Raw genomic sequence first — 14,664 nt, 5'->3', positions numbered from 1 at the left:
CTGACCTCTGGTCTGTGAATTACCTCCTCTGGGATTTCTAACAATTTGCTGTAACAATACTTTAGTCTTCAAATCTCCTTTCCTCTTCTCTATTCTCTCTTTTTCATTATTAACATGGTTCTCATAATACCGAGCCATGTGCAAAACTTCAGATTGGGATTTCGCCTGCCAAACGCTCTCAGAGGACATAATCTGTGACTGGATGTCGGGCAGCAATCCACATGCAAATTTGTCCACAAACAACCGTTTCCCAGACTCTGTGCCCAAGTCCTGTCCACTGAAGTCAGAGAATTCTTGTTCGAATCGATTAAAGAATTCGGTGGCACCTTCAGATTTTCCTTGAACACAGGCCGTAAGCTTGTCCCAAATAATTCTTTTCACAGGAATTATGGTTTTCAATTTTGCAACAATTCTATCAGGCAAAGTGAGTATTACCTGAGGTGGTTTCTCACCAGCTGGTCTTTCCCCATCAAACCTAGTTATGTTAGCCCACGTATCTCCCAACCCTGGCACATCGTCTATTGTTCGAACCCGCCTCCATAGTCTACGGGCAGGAGTACAGGGAATAGCAAGTCAATATTACTTAGGGTGAACACAGAGGACTGCAACAGTGACTCTATCTCTTTGTAGAATCCTGTCAGATTTTTCCTAATATTGGGAATTGATTGTCTAATAGTGTTCACTTCCTGTCGCGAAAACGGAACGTGAACAAATTGCGATACATAATGTGCAGGGATGTCCACAGCGGGTGCACCTGTCCCAACGTTAGCGGGAATCTCAACCTTTGGGACAAATGTCGGAGGAACCTCTCTCATTGGCAACTGAGATATAGGTAATTCCGATCGCTTACTAAGCAACAGAGCCAGGTCGAGCGCTAAGGCAGCCGAAGAAGTGTCGGGCGAAAAAGCCCTCTTACAAATACCCAATAACTCCATAGGACAACTAACCTTCTTCCTTACACATTCATCCTGCAGGTACTGTACCATTACCTGAATCACCTTCCTCTGCATTTCTACTGTATACTGACTATACGTGTCATATACTTCATCCGGCGGTATCGATGAATCCGAGATCCATCTAATCGCATCTTTGGTACAAATTTGTACTTCCTCAGATGCCGATTTACGACATGGAAGGAACCGTTTCTGTACATACATACTGTCTTCACCATCCTCATCCCGTAATCTTTCTAAGTCCCTCCTATACTCAAATAACCCCTCAACATGACCATGTACTTTCTCCTCAGTGTCCCTCGAAAGCGCTAAAGTATTTAGATCCCTCAACCCTTGTGGGAGATCCGTATTATGTAATCTACCCCACATTACACATAAATGAGTCCCTAGACCTTCAATAAAAACATTTTTCTCGGGAAAATTGCCCATATTTGATAATGTGGAGAAAACGTCAGCTTGATCACCTCTCTCCATACAATGCTTAGCCCATGAAAATAATTCCCGTTTCTTTTCTACAGAGACAGTATTTCGAGTAACAATCTTTGACCCCGCACCCTGATGAACTTCAGTCAGTACAGAACCACTCGGGAGCGGAGGTGCGGGCAAATTCAATGGATGTGCGACTATCGGCGCAAGGGGAAGGGGTGGTAGAGTATGTGGAGGAACAATAACTAGAGAAATAGGAACAATAGGTTGTACAGGGGGAACAGGGCTAACAGCAGGAATAACAGCAGGAATAACAGCAGGAATGGGCAGAGCACCAGGGAGAGGATCATACGGAGGTGGCGCAGAGGCACCAGGCCTGCTTTCGTTTAACAATTTATCAATAAATTCTTCGGAAACATGAAAATCTTTAAAGGGATAGATTTTCTGGATACCGAGTGAGAAAGCCCTATCCATATTCTTGACTGACTCTGAATGTTTTTCCTTATCATATAACAACACCTTTTCGGCATTCGTTTTATGACGGCGTGCATGTTTATCCCTACTTTTAAGCTGCTGCAACGCTTCTTTTTTCCAATTCTGCAAAAACATCAAATGCTGCAGGTCTGGCCTTCTTCTTTAGCAAGACCGATTCTAGGTATTCAATACGGGGGATCTCAAAACTACCATTGATTGGTCACTGAAATTCGGAGGCATGTCTGGTTTGTCTGTGCCAAATATCATTAAATAGTATACTTCCAATTCCATGCTTACAGTACATAGTACACGCCGGCGACCCCTCCTGTGGTGCTGGGCGGCTAAATTCCAAAGATTGTCGATCGCTGTGGAACAGAGCCCTAAAGCAGCTAGACAATTTCCCAGGCATTTCACAAAAAAATGGTGTTACCTGGTCAATAATTGTGTCTGCAGATACAATACGCCAAATTCAAATTGTCAGGGTTAAATTAAGAGTCGGGTCACGACTACGCCTGACCAAACCTAAGGAGGACCGTACGGTTTACCAAAGAACTTACCTAACGAATTTTTCCTTGTGTTTGGTCGTTTCGACAAATCTGCCCACCTCAAAAATGGACCCTCGTCAAGATGCCGTGTCAGACCACACGACTAGCGTCCAATGATCGGACCGTGCAGCGCTGCCGAGGTATCGCGTCTTGTTCGGTCGGGCCCGCAGTATCACACCGTCCGATCCCGGTTCGATAGTCTGCGTCAATCCTTCAATGATCCGGCATCAATCTTGAGGGTCCCTATTCGGGCGCCAACTGTGAAAACAGAAAAATAATATGAGGCCGGGAAGCCCAAAAAGAAACACACCAACACAGGTTACAAAGAAACATACAAGTGCTTTATTTGAAGCTACAACAGTTACCAAGTCAATTGACAAACGGATAGCTATTCGGCTCTCAGTATAACATAAACTTCAACGAGGGTTCGATGTGTTAGTGAGAGAGAGCATATTGGAATACCCGGGCCTTTTATACAATTTGTCCAGCCCTTGGCCAACCCTCTTGCGGGTTAACCATTCTGCAAAATATTTAATTCTGGTCTTAGGGTTCCTTGCCAGGTCAATCCTTTAATATATGCATTTCGATTAGTTTCGCTGATATAAGTAGTACATTTACATATAGGTCAACGGTAGGACAAATTCTTTGTTCGCGACCCCGACAAGTGGCCTGCAGGCATATTAATTATTCAGTTGTACGGAGGTCACAACGGCCGGAATCTCACTCAGAATGTCATTTGGCCTCCATTTTGATGTTCAGGGTGACTTCTACATAACAAGAGAACCTAAAATAGTAGCTCAATCCAAGATGGTGGCTTACATTGGTTTCTCTAAGGTCAAGACCTTGCCGTGGAGTTTGTTCGCACATGATGTTTAGACAACTTGGCGTAGGCCAATACACATACAATTGTTACAATAGGAGGCATAATATTGTTTCTATTAACGACAGTTTAACCAATGCAATCTTGTAATCAAATGTGAAATGATGGGCACCTATTTATATGGCTCTTTTTTTCTGAAGTTCTCAGGTCCTCATCAAATCCCTCTTCTTGGAAATCTACAATCAATATTCTCATCTACAAGATGATCCAGCAAATTACCAGCCAATCACCCTCTTGGATGAGGATGGGAAGATGTATGCTGCTTGGTTTTAAGACATTTAGAAGAGTGGGTAAAGAAAGAAAAGATCTAATCAAAATTAAAAACAGGCTTTTGAAAATTCATCTCACCTTCTCTAAATGAATTAGTAATGTCGATCATTTCTCTCTATACAGGCAAGAATAATGGTTGTATATTATATGGGGTCTGGCTTGATCTTTCTAAAGACTTTTATACAATCAACAGGGAGATGCTGTGGGCTAAGCTTGATTCCTGGGGAATCCTGAAATATCTTTTGGCTATTTTGATAAGGTTGCATGAAGGTACAATAATCCGAGTTAGATCAAATATGCAGGGTGACCTATCAAGGGAGTTACCCACTGAAAGAGGTGTTAGGCAGGGGTGCATTCTTACACCCTGCCTTTTTACCTTTATTTGGCTTATTTGTCTAAAACTCTTGCTCTTCAATCTAGCTACCCCTAAGATCAATACACAGTCCTTGTCTTGGATGGCGTATGCGGGTGTAATTGTCTTACTGGACTATTCGCCTACAGGTTTGCAACGCCTTCTTACCGCCTCTGGTAGTTATGACGAGGCAAATGATTCACAAGTTAATCCAGCCAAAACACATAATATGGTATATATAATAAAGGTCACAGTACGATCACACCAAAATATAAGTGGCAGCTTCTTGACTAAATAATCCCTGTGGTAATAGAACTTACTTATTTACTTAGGGATCAAACTGTGCCTCTGATTTAGATCTAAAGTTTAATCCCCTGGTTGTGCAAATGAAGAAGATCAATAGAACATTTGGTACATTTTTGATATCCCCACTGATTGAATACTAAAAAGCAAAAGTAGTCCCTTTGTTGTTGTATGGTCTCATAATGATACTTTATGCTCAAACTCTTAATTGGTCACGTATTGCAGGTAAGATCTGGAAGAAATTGGAAAATTCTGAAACTTTATCTATGTATACTGAAACCAACTAATGATTCCCTATATAAAGATATACTTTTAGAGCTGGATCAGTGTTCTAATGTGGTGCTGGTTGAATAGATATGTTGGAACAATTATGCAACAATGTGATCAGTCGGTGAGGGCATTAATTGAAAATCCAGTTGGTTTTAATGGATTGGATTCAAACAATAATGCAGATGAGGGGGTTAGGTACATTTGGTTCCCTATCGATATGAGGGAAGTCTTTCTTTTGAAGTCTTAAAGATTCTTAGAATTTTGGGTTTATACTTTTTTTAAGAAAGGTGATATTTGTATGTTTTAGTTTCATTTTCTATATCTTATTTGATGACTTAATTGGATGACGATTGTTGTACTGTTTTTGTTTTCTTTGTGCTCTTCTTCTTTTTCCTTTTTGTGAAAAGTCATTTGGCCTCATTACAGCTTTGGCGGTAGCCATGCCGCTATTGGCGGCATGGCTGCCTCCAAAACCGGGTCCGGGTTCCCTGAATGGGGAATTTACGGGCCATTCCGAGTTTGGAGGGCCTGGTAATTCCTCCCTCAGGGAACCCGGGCCGGACCTTCCCCATTCCCATTCATGCCCCCATAGGGTTATATGGGAATGGGTGCAGGGAGCTAACAACGATTACGACCAGCCCGTTGTTATCTCCCTGGTAAAACCAGGCGTCCTTACCGGGTCCCACGAGGGGACCTCGTAATCAGGAGGAATGGGTTTAACGGGTCCGCATCAATTAGCGGTACCCGTTAACCCATTCCGCCTGACTCGTAATGAGGCCCATTGAATTGACTAAATCACAATAAAAATGTTTTTTTAAATTAGTGCATCAGAATATCGCTTTTTAAAAATGTATTCTGAAAGCCTGAAATTCAGACACATTGTAGTCTACATTTTCCATCTTCTGTTATGGAGTTGCAAACACATTAAAAACATGCTCTAATTTCTTAGACATGTCTGGCACTCAACTGCTTCAAAGGATGAAAGACTAAAATGAACTTTTGCAGTCAAGGATCACAAATCTCTTGGCAAACATGCATGGTACAAAAGAATTCTGGTTCCTATGTTACACTGACATGCATTGTATGCTAAGGAACCCAGGCACACCTACATGGCGTGTTACTTTAAATTGTGCAGAATATGCATGGGATGGCTTGCATGACGTCTTATGTACTGGAAACCAAAATAAAGACATACTAGATATAAAAACACCAGGAAATCTCTGTTCTCTTGACCCTGGGAATATATCAAGGTACTTTCACCATTGTGTCATTGCCATGCTGCACTTCATCTGCAATAAAACTACCCCTTCACATAAAAGAATATCAATCCAGAGGAGCACCACAAATCCACATGCTTTTGTGGATAAACAATGCTCCCAAATTTGGCCATGATAGTGATGCCACTGTTTTACAATTTATTGAAACATACATTACCTGTGACATCCCTTCAGACACCACACATAGTAACCTAGGTGCATAAATCGTAACCCTCAAAAAACATAAGTGTGGGAAATACTGCTGATGTCAATATAATAACAAAGTTAAAAACCTAACCAAATGTCGCTTTGGCTTCCCTAGACCAGTTTGCACAAAAGGAAATGTAAATAGCTTGATGTCGTCTGTCAGACACTGTGTAAAAGGAAATCGCCTAAAAACACATACAACAATAAACGGGTGGAAGCATCCAAGTACATTAATGATTACAATGCAATCATTGTCCTGTTGTGGAATGCAAATATAGACAACACATTGCAGACATGTCCATTGTAGTTACAAGATATGTCCCAACATATCTCACTAAAGTTGTGAAAACTGACCTAAAATACCTCTGGGATGACATGTCATCTGAGAAAACACTGTCACAAAAACTGAACTGCTTCGGAATGAAAATTATTTCCCATAGAGAATGTGGATGCTACAAAGCTGCAGACTGTTAAGGTACACCCTTATTTGGGAAATCTGAAAATGTTGCCTGGCTAAAGATGGCCCAGCTTCATCACAAAAAAAGGGTACTAAAATCCTACCAAGAGATAGAAACAATTGCCACAAATGTACCCACAGTCAAGACATTTAAAAAAAAATGTAATTGACACATGCTACCCAAACAGAAGTACTACTTTGGAAAGAATGTGTCTATACAACATACACCCACAATGACTCTTACAAAAACAATGTCACACCAGATAAGATAGCTGGCAAATATTCAGTTTCAACTTTTGAAGGCAATCTAGCAAAACTTACAAAACCCAGCCTAATTAATCTTATAAAGTTATTTAAATCCCTGAAACATAAATAACTTTATTACATGACCCTACTACAACTTTTCTAACCTTGGAGACTAGTTAAAGAATTAATAGGGGACCATGACTCATTTGAAGCTGCATTCAATGCATATTAAAGCAGTATAACAAATATCAATTTCAAACAATACAAACAAATGTTGGACAGTGAGTGCCAACAAGAGGAAGAAATTGAACTTCTACTAGATAATGACACTCCTAAAAATATAGTCAACCTTATTTTACAGGAAGCAAATGTTAGGGAGAATTATCTGTTTAGGCTGAATTTCCTAACCTAGTGAGTCCCCCAGCAGCTTTGCTGGATTTCGGGAGTTTGTTTTTTTCATCCTGCCAAGAGTGAGACTCTTTTTATCCCACTCTTGGACATGATTTGTGGTATTTCTTTGAATGTTAATGTGTTCTATGGGCTATGGGGTCTTTTACTCCATAGGGTCTCATGTGTTTTGCTATGTGTGTTACACAGCACCCTCCGTGCCGTAACACTGGGGTGTCCTAGGTGACCCCCACCATAGACTCCATACCCTGGGACTGACTACTGTCTCCCAGGGCATGTAAAGTCACCATTGGCTTTATTAGACCTAAATTTACTAACAGAACCAGTACAAACCCTCCTATTGTGGACGTACTGGTAGGGGTAATTCGATTACCCCTGGGTCTTTTGTTCGAGGGGGCGCTGTCCCGTCCCCCCTTGTTCAGTTTTGACTGGTGGTAGTGGATACTACTTTTTATATTCGACCGCAAATATATTCCTATGGGATTTTCCCATTGTTCGAGGCTAATACTTTTTCTATATAGCCTCAGTCATACCGCCGGTTTATTAAATTAAAAATAAATTCCCCGGTTGGTATTTTCTGCCAGAACTCGGTTTTTAAATGGTGTATGTGTTCGCCTCTGTATCTCCAAACCAAAGGTTGAGCCCTTTGTTCCACTTTTGGCGGGCTTCTGCACAGAAGCCCTCCAGAGTGGTGCCATTCTGTCTGGGTACCGCAGGGGGTGTGGGAGGGGGTTTAGGCACCCTGGACTGAGTTGCCTTGCCAACTCAAGTCACACTCTGGTGTGATTGGCTCAAGTGGTGAGCCGCCCCACTCACCACTTAGCATGTTTGATTGACAGCTAGGCTGAATGAATGGGGGTTTTCTGCATAAAAGCAGGGCTTTGGGGACTGGAACTTCAGACGTCGCCACAGGACCTAAGAATCCGACGAGGGGGAAGCTGAGCCGACCTACAACGACGACACGACCGGTGGAGCCCTGCTGAACCCACTCACCACTTCCCAACGACAGAGGAGATCTCCCTGCTGGAGAGTCTTCTTCCCTTTGACTGGTGGGAACAACCAGTCCCTTGCTTTTTCTTCGCTTCCAGGACGTCTAGTGGTCGAATTGCCCGTGCTGAGCACCCCGGCAACCTGATAGCCACTAACCACTGTGCTGCGACCAAAAGGTGGTGCCTTGTGCATGAGCACTCCGCGGCTGGTCTCTTCCCTGGTGGTGCAACGATCTTCAACTTTCCTCTACGACGAGATCATCTCTTCTTCTGGCAAAGTCCCAACTTGCATCCACCACCAGGAACAACTGCCCCCGCCGGAGCTGTCTCTCCACTTACAAGGTACTGTGTCCGCCTGGCTTCCCTTGTCCCGGTTAGGGTGAGGTGTCTTAAATCCTTACCTTTCCACTGGGTCGCCTCCAGACCTTCTTAACTTTTGTTCTAAAACTGGTCCAACCTTTCTGTGACATTTTGCTACAAAGACTTGAAGTGCATTTCCACTGTGGTATTTTTGGGACATACCACCTTGCCTCTCTCCGAGTGGGCCTGGCCTCTGAACTTTGTGATCTACAGTAGACCCTGCCTTGCTTGCCTTGCATTTGCTTCGTAAAAGAGTTGCTACTGAGTTGGGTTAATTCCCTGCCTTTTTCTCTCCCTTCGTAACGAATACTAGCGTGCCATCTAGGTTAAGCACTCACCTCTGTCTGCAAATAAGTGGTGTCTTTGAACCTAGACTTGTCGAAATATTGTTATGGGATTGATATATACTTATAGTAACTGTGATTGAAGTTGTTTGCCATATTAGTGCCAGTGTGTTTTTCATAGATGTGTTTTTAAATAAATAATTATATATCTTAACACCCAAGCTCTGATCCGTGTCTGCTTGTTCTACTGTGTAAATTGCCCTATCTTGTATACTCTATATACTGCCTAACTCGTCTTAAGAGAAGTCTGACTGCTCAGCCACAGCTACCAGGTAAATCTGTGTGGTGCAGACTGCTACCAATTGGGTTTACTGCTAACTCCTGTAGTCTTAGACTTTTTGGCAGTGGTCCCAGAGGGAACTGCACAGGTTTCTGCCTAACATTGGTGTACAGCGGTGGGATTTGTATCGAGTATACAGTTTAGAGTGCTTTTCAACACTTTAGGATAACTAACCACAAAGCTTAGCACTAAAAAGCAACTTTCCAAAAAAACATGTCTACTATGGAAGTTTAAAGTCAAGAGTCCTTGTCAGGTGAAAATACTGAGAGTTTGAGAGCTCTCTGTAGACAAGAGAATCTTTCTGTAAAAGGCAAGAAAATAGAACTGATAGCAAGATTGCTGGAAAACCAAAGTCTGGGTACAGGTTCAGAGCAACCAACTTCTCCAGCAAATGTAGATTACAGTAATGGTGTTGATCTAAATCAAAGTTCTGATGATAGTGATGAAGAGGCTGAAGAGGAAGGAGAGGCTAATGAAACTGTCTCCCCTACCCCTCTGTCTGCCTTACAAGCTGCACCTACTGGGCCTATAGCAGGTCCCACACTAAGTCCTCAAGTCCTTGAGCTAGAAAAAATGAAAATAGACTTGGAGTTCAGGAGGATTACTGCTCAAACTGAACAGAAACACCAAGAAATGCAACAACTTCTTAGGCTCAGAGAAATGGAGCTCAAGCATGAGTTAGAAATGAAAAAGTTGCCTGTTGAAACTGCTTCTGTCTCTGGCTCCTCTAGAAGTTCCAGTCCCAAAAGACCCCGGATGCCTAAGGAATTAATTGGTATATATGAACCAAAGTTGGATGTGTTGGATTGGCTGAGTTTTTTGAGTTTAATCATGGGCTCCAGAACATCACAGGTAATGAGCTACTTACCTGGTTGTTCTCTAGGCTTCCCCCTGTTGCAACTGATGTGGTAATGGAGTTGGGGGAGAAGGATAGGAAAGAGTATGAAAGTTTGAAACTAGCTCTGATAGCTAGATTTGGGAAGACGCCTTCCCAGTATCTTAAGAGGTTTAGATCCCTCAAAAAGCATGATGGTACCCCTTGGGCTACCTGGGTGAGTGAAGGGTTGAAAAACTTAGAGGGATGATTAAGAGTTACAAGGTGAACACTTATGAGGGTATGAAGAATCTTTTTATGTTGGAGTCAATTTATGATGCCTGTTCTCCTGAGCTCAGACAGCACTTGGCTGATTCAAAGGAATTGGATTCCAGGAAGCTAGCTAAGGCTGCTGACTTGTGGGTTGCCAATAGGGCTACTCATAAGGATTCTGGGGCAACTCAGAAAAAGGATGAGGGAAAACAGCCTAAAAAAGACTCAAAAGAGAATTCTAATAACTCAAATTCCAAAGAGGGCCCCAAACAAAACCATAAGGGTAAGCAACAAGGAAAACCACAGCAGAATAGTGTACCTTCTGGTACCAAACCAGAGGGAGGCCAAAACAAGCCACCATTCCAGAAAGCATTCGGTAAATGCTTTGTTTGTGGCTCTACTGACCATGTGAAAGGAGATCCCAGATGCAAGGGTAAACCTTCAGGGGTCCAGCTTGTCTCCTTAGCCTTCGCTCCAGAGGAGGAAGTCCAAATGGCAAGTGGAAACTTTCTACTGCTGGCTGATGAACCCATTGGAGTCTCAGCCAGTGTTTCTTTAGTGTCTCTGGGTTTGCGGGAACAACAGAATTTGGATGTCTAGAATTCTATCCCAGATAATACTAACGAGTATTATAAGGACAGTGTCCAGGTGAATGGTCAGGAGACTCCTGCCATTAGGGACACTGAGGCCAGCATAACTGTGGTGGATACATCTTTTTTTCAGGCTGAGGATGTTGCTAAGGTACCCAAACGCCTCACAAAGTTAGCTCGAGGGCCTGTGCAAATGCTTCCCCAATTACCAGTTCTCATCCAGTGTAATGACATGACTGTGAAGATACCTGTCAGCATACAAAGTGAGGTACCAGGACGAGTTCTGTTGGGTAACAATTTAAAAACTCTTGGAGTTGTGTCTCATACCCCCGGACCTCCTAGTAAACGGTTACAGGAGCTAACCAGACCTGCAAGGGAGAGAACCATGAGAGGTACTCCCAAGGAGATGATGAAGAAGGATATCACTCCTGCTCCACTGGATTTGTCAGCTGCTGTCTCAAGGAAATCAGAAGCGAAAGGGAAACCTAAAACCTCTAAACAGAAACCAGCAGCCAGCACTTCAGTGCAGCCAACAAGGACTTCCCCTCGGTTGTCCAAAGTTACACCAGTAACTCCCCCTCCAGCTGAGGCTGAGAGGGTGGTACAACCCTGTGTGGTAGAATTAGACTCTGAGGAAGAGCTAGTGGAAGGCCAGGAACTCATTGGAGATCTGTATCCTGTTGACCATCCTGAGCTGCAGTCTTTACTGGCAGAAGGTGGACCCAACAGGGCAGACTTCAGTAAGGGACAGAGAGAATGTCCAACTCTGGAAGGTCTTCGCCACCAGGCAGAAGCTCAGGCTGAAGGGCAAGAGCCTGGGAAATACAGGTTCACTGGGAAGATGGCCTCTTCTACAGTGAACCGACAGAGTCTGAACCTGGAGACTACAAACGACTTGTAGTACCTCAAGAGAACAGTTAGCCCACGAGATTCCTTTGGCTGGTCACTTGAGTTTCAAGAAGACTAAGGAAAGGCTCTCTCTCTACTTTTATTGGCCGAAGTAGAAAAACACTGCAGGAGATGCCACACCTGCCAGACCTCTCGTAAGGTTGGCTCCAAGAATGTGGCACCTTTAGTGCCTCTCCCAGTTGTGGGAGTCCCATTTGAGAGAGTAGGGATTGACATTGTTGGTCCCCTTGATACGCCAACCTCCTCAGGCAACAGGTTTATACTTGTTGTAGTAGACCATTCTACTAGGTATCCAGAGGCCATTCCTATGAGGACTGTTACAGCTCCCGCCGTGGCTAAGGCCCTCCTTGGTATTTTTACCAGGGTTGGGTTTCCTAAGGAAGTAATCTCTGACAGGGGGTCAAACTTTATGTCCCACTACATGAAAGCCATGTGGAAAACCTGTGGAGTTACTTACAAGTTCTCAACAGCTTACCACCCACAAACCAATGGGTTGGTTGAAATGTTCAACCGAACCATGAAGAGCATGATAGGTGCTTTAGAGGACCCCCTTAAACGAAAGTGGGATCTTCTACTGCCATGCCTTCTCTTTGCTTATAGAGAAGTGCCTCAGGAGGGAGTAGGTTATTCTCCCTTTGAGGTTCTCTATGGTCATCCCGTCAGAGGTCAATTGGCCCTGATTAAGGAGGGGTTGGAGAGTGCTCCTTCCCCCAAGCCAGTCAGAGTGACTGACTACGTGATAGGTCTCCGGAGGAGAATGTCACACATGATGGCAGAAGCAAGGGATAACTTGAAAGCTGGACAAGCATTGGTCAAGCACTGGCATGATCAAAAGGCTAACATGGTTGAGTTCACTCAAGACCAGCTAGTTCTCATTATGATCCCAACAAGACAGAGGGCCTTGCAAGACAAATGAATGGGACCCTTCGGAGTTGTGGGTAAACTTGGAGAGGTCAACTATCTGGTGGACTTGGGCAATCCCAAGGAGGCTCCAACAGTCTTCCACACCAACAGACTCAAAGCGTATGTCTCAAGACCTGATATAGAAGCGTTGCTTCTAGCATCATCAGAGGAAGAAGAAGAGAGTGAAGCTCTTCCTGATCTCCTCAGAGGCTTACCTTTAGAAGAAAAGATTGAATGAGTAAATCTCTATTCAAATCTGACACCTGAGCATCAAGAAGAGTGCAAATCCATGTTGAATCAGTTTGCCTCTCTGTTCTTACTTTCACCAGGCTTGACCCCTTGGGGCCAGCATGACATACTCACTGGTGACTGTCTGCCAGTCAAAAGCAGAGGATACAGAATGTCAGAAAATATAAGAACCCACATCAAAGGTGAGGTCAGCAAGATGCTTGATCTCGGGGTAATAGATCCCTCTACTAGTCCATGGTCTAGCCCAGTTGTGTTAGTACCAAAGGCAGGATCTAAAGAACTTAGATTCTGTGTGGACCATAGAGCTCTTAATGCAGTCACCAAGACTGATGCCCACCCTTTGCCAAGAATAGATGAGTTGGTGGATAGACTTGGTTCAGCCAAGTTCCTCAGCACATTTGACTTGACGTCAGGCTATTGGCAAATAGCCCTGACAGACCATGCCAAGGAGAAAACTGCATTTTCCACCCCAGCTGGCTTATACCCATTTAAGGTAATGCCTTTTGGATTGAAAAATGCAACTGCTACATTTCAATGGATGGTAAAGCAGGTTCTGAATGGGATGAAGGACTTCTCAATGGCATATATGGATGACATAGCAGTGTTCAGCAATTCCTGGGAAGAACATGTAGACCACCTAAGATATGTTTTGCAGGTACTTGGACAAGCCAATCTGACCATAAAGGCGACTAAATGCCAACTTGGACAGAGTAAGATAGTCTATCTTGACATGAGGAAGAAGGTGGAGAAATAATACCTTTGCTCAGTAAGATTGAAGCTGTGCAAAATTGGACAACACCTACTACTCAGACCCAGGTGAGAGCCTTCTTAGGTCTCACCGGGTATTACAGGAATTTCATTGAGAACTATGGGACCATAGCTTCTCCTCTGAATGTCATCTCCTCTCCAAAATTCCCTAAGAAGGTTAGATGGAATGAGGAGTGCAATCAGGCCTTTGAAAACCTGAAAACGGCTCTTTGCCAAGCCCCAGTACTCAGAGCTCCTTATCACCACCAAACTTTCATGGTGCAGACAGATGCTTCAAATGTAGGAATAGGTGCGTTACTCAGTCAACCGGATGGGAAAGGTAGGGAGCACCCCGCTAGCTTCATCAGCCGCAAGCTGAAGGATCCTGAACCAAGGTGGGCAACAATCGAAAGAGAGTGCTTTGCTATCGTGTGGGCTCTGAAGAAGTTTAGGCCATACTTGTATGGTTCTACTTTTGTCATTCAGACTGAGCACCAACCCTTGAGATGGTTAATGCAAATGAAAGGGGAAAACCCAAAACTACTGAAATGGACAATCTGCCTGCAAGGGTTTGATTTCACCATTGAGCACAGGTCAGGGTGTCACCACCAAAATGCTGATGGTCTCTCTAGGATGTATGTCATCGACTAGAGGTGTGAGATTCATCCAGGAGTGGATTAAATCCTCCAGTCCCTTAGTCTGGGGGGGGGGGCGAGTGTTAGGGATAATTCTCTGTTTAGGCTGAATTTACTAACCTAGTGAGTCCCCCAGCAGCTTTGCTGGATTTCGGGAGTTTGTTTTTTTCATCCTGCCAAGTGTGAGACTCTTTTTATCCCACTCTTGGACATGATTTGTGGTATTTCTTTGAATGTTAATGTGTTCTATGGGCTATGGGGTCTTTTACTCCATAGGGTCTCATGTGTTTTGATATGTGTGTTACACAGCGCCCTCCGTGCCGTAAGACTGGGGTGTTCTAGGTGACCCCTACCATAGACTCCATACCCTGGGACTGACTACTGTCTCCCAGGGCATGTAAAGTCACCATTGGCTTCACTAGACCTAAATTTGCTAACAGAACCAGTACAAACCATCCTATTGTGGACATACTGGTAGGGGTAATTCTATTAGCCCTGGGTCTGTTGTTTGAGGGGGCACTGTC

Source organism: Ambystoma mexicanum, chromosome 6q, assembly GCF_040938575.1.
Source record: "Ambystoma mexicanum isolate Mex_15411 chromosome 6q, UKY_AmexF1_1, whole genome shotgun sequence".
Taxonomy (NCBI): Eukaryota; Metazoa; Chordata; class Amphibia; order Caudata; family Ambystomatidae; genus Ambystoma; species Ambystoma mexicanum.
This window is presented reverse-complemented; position numbering follows the sequence as displayed.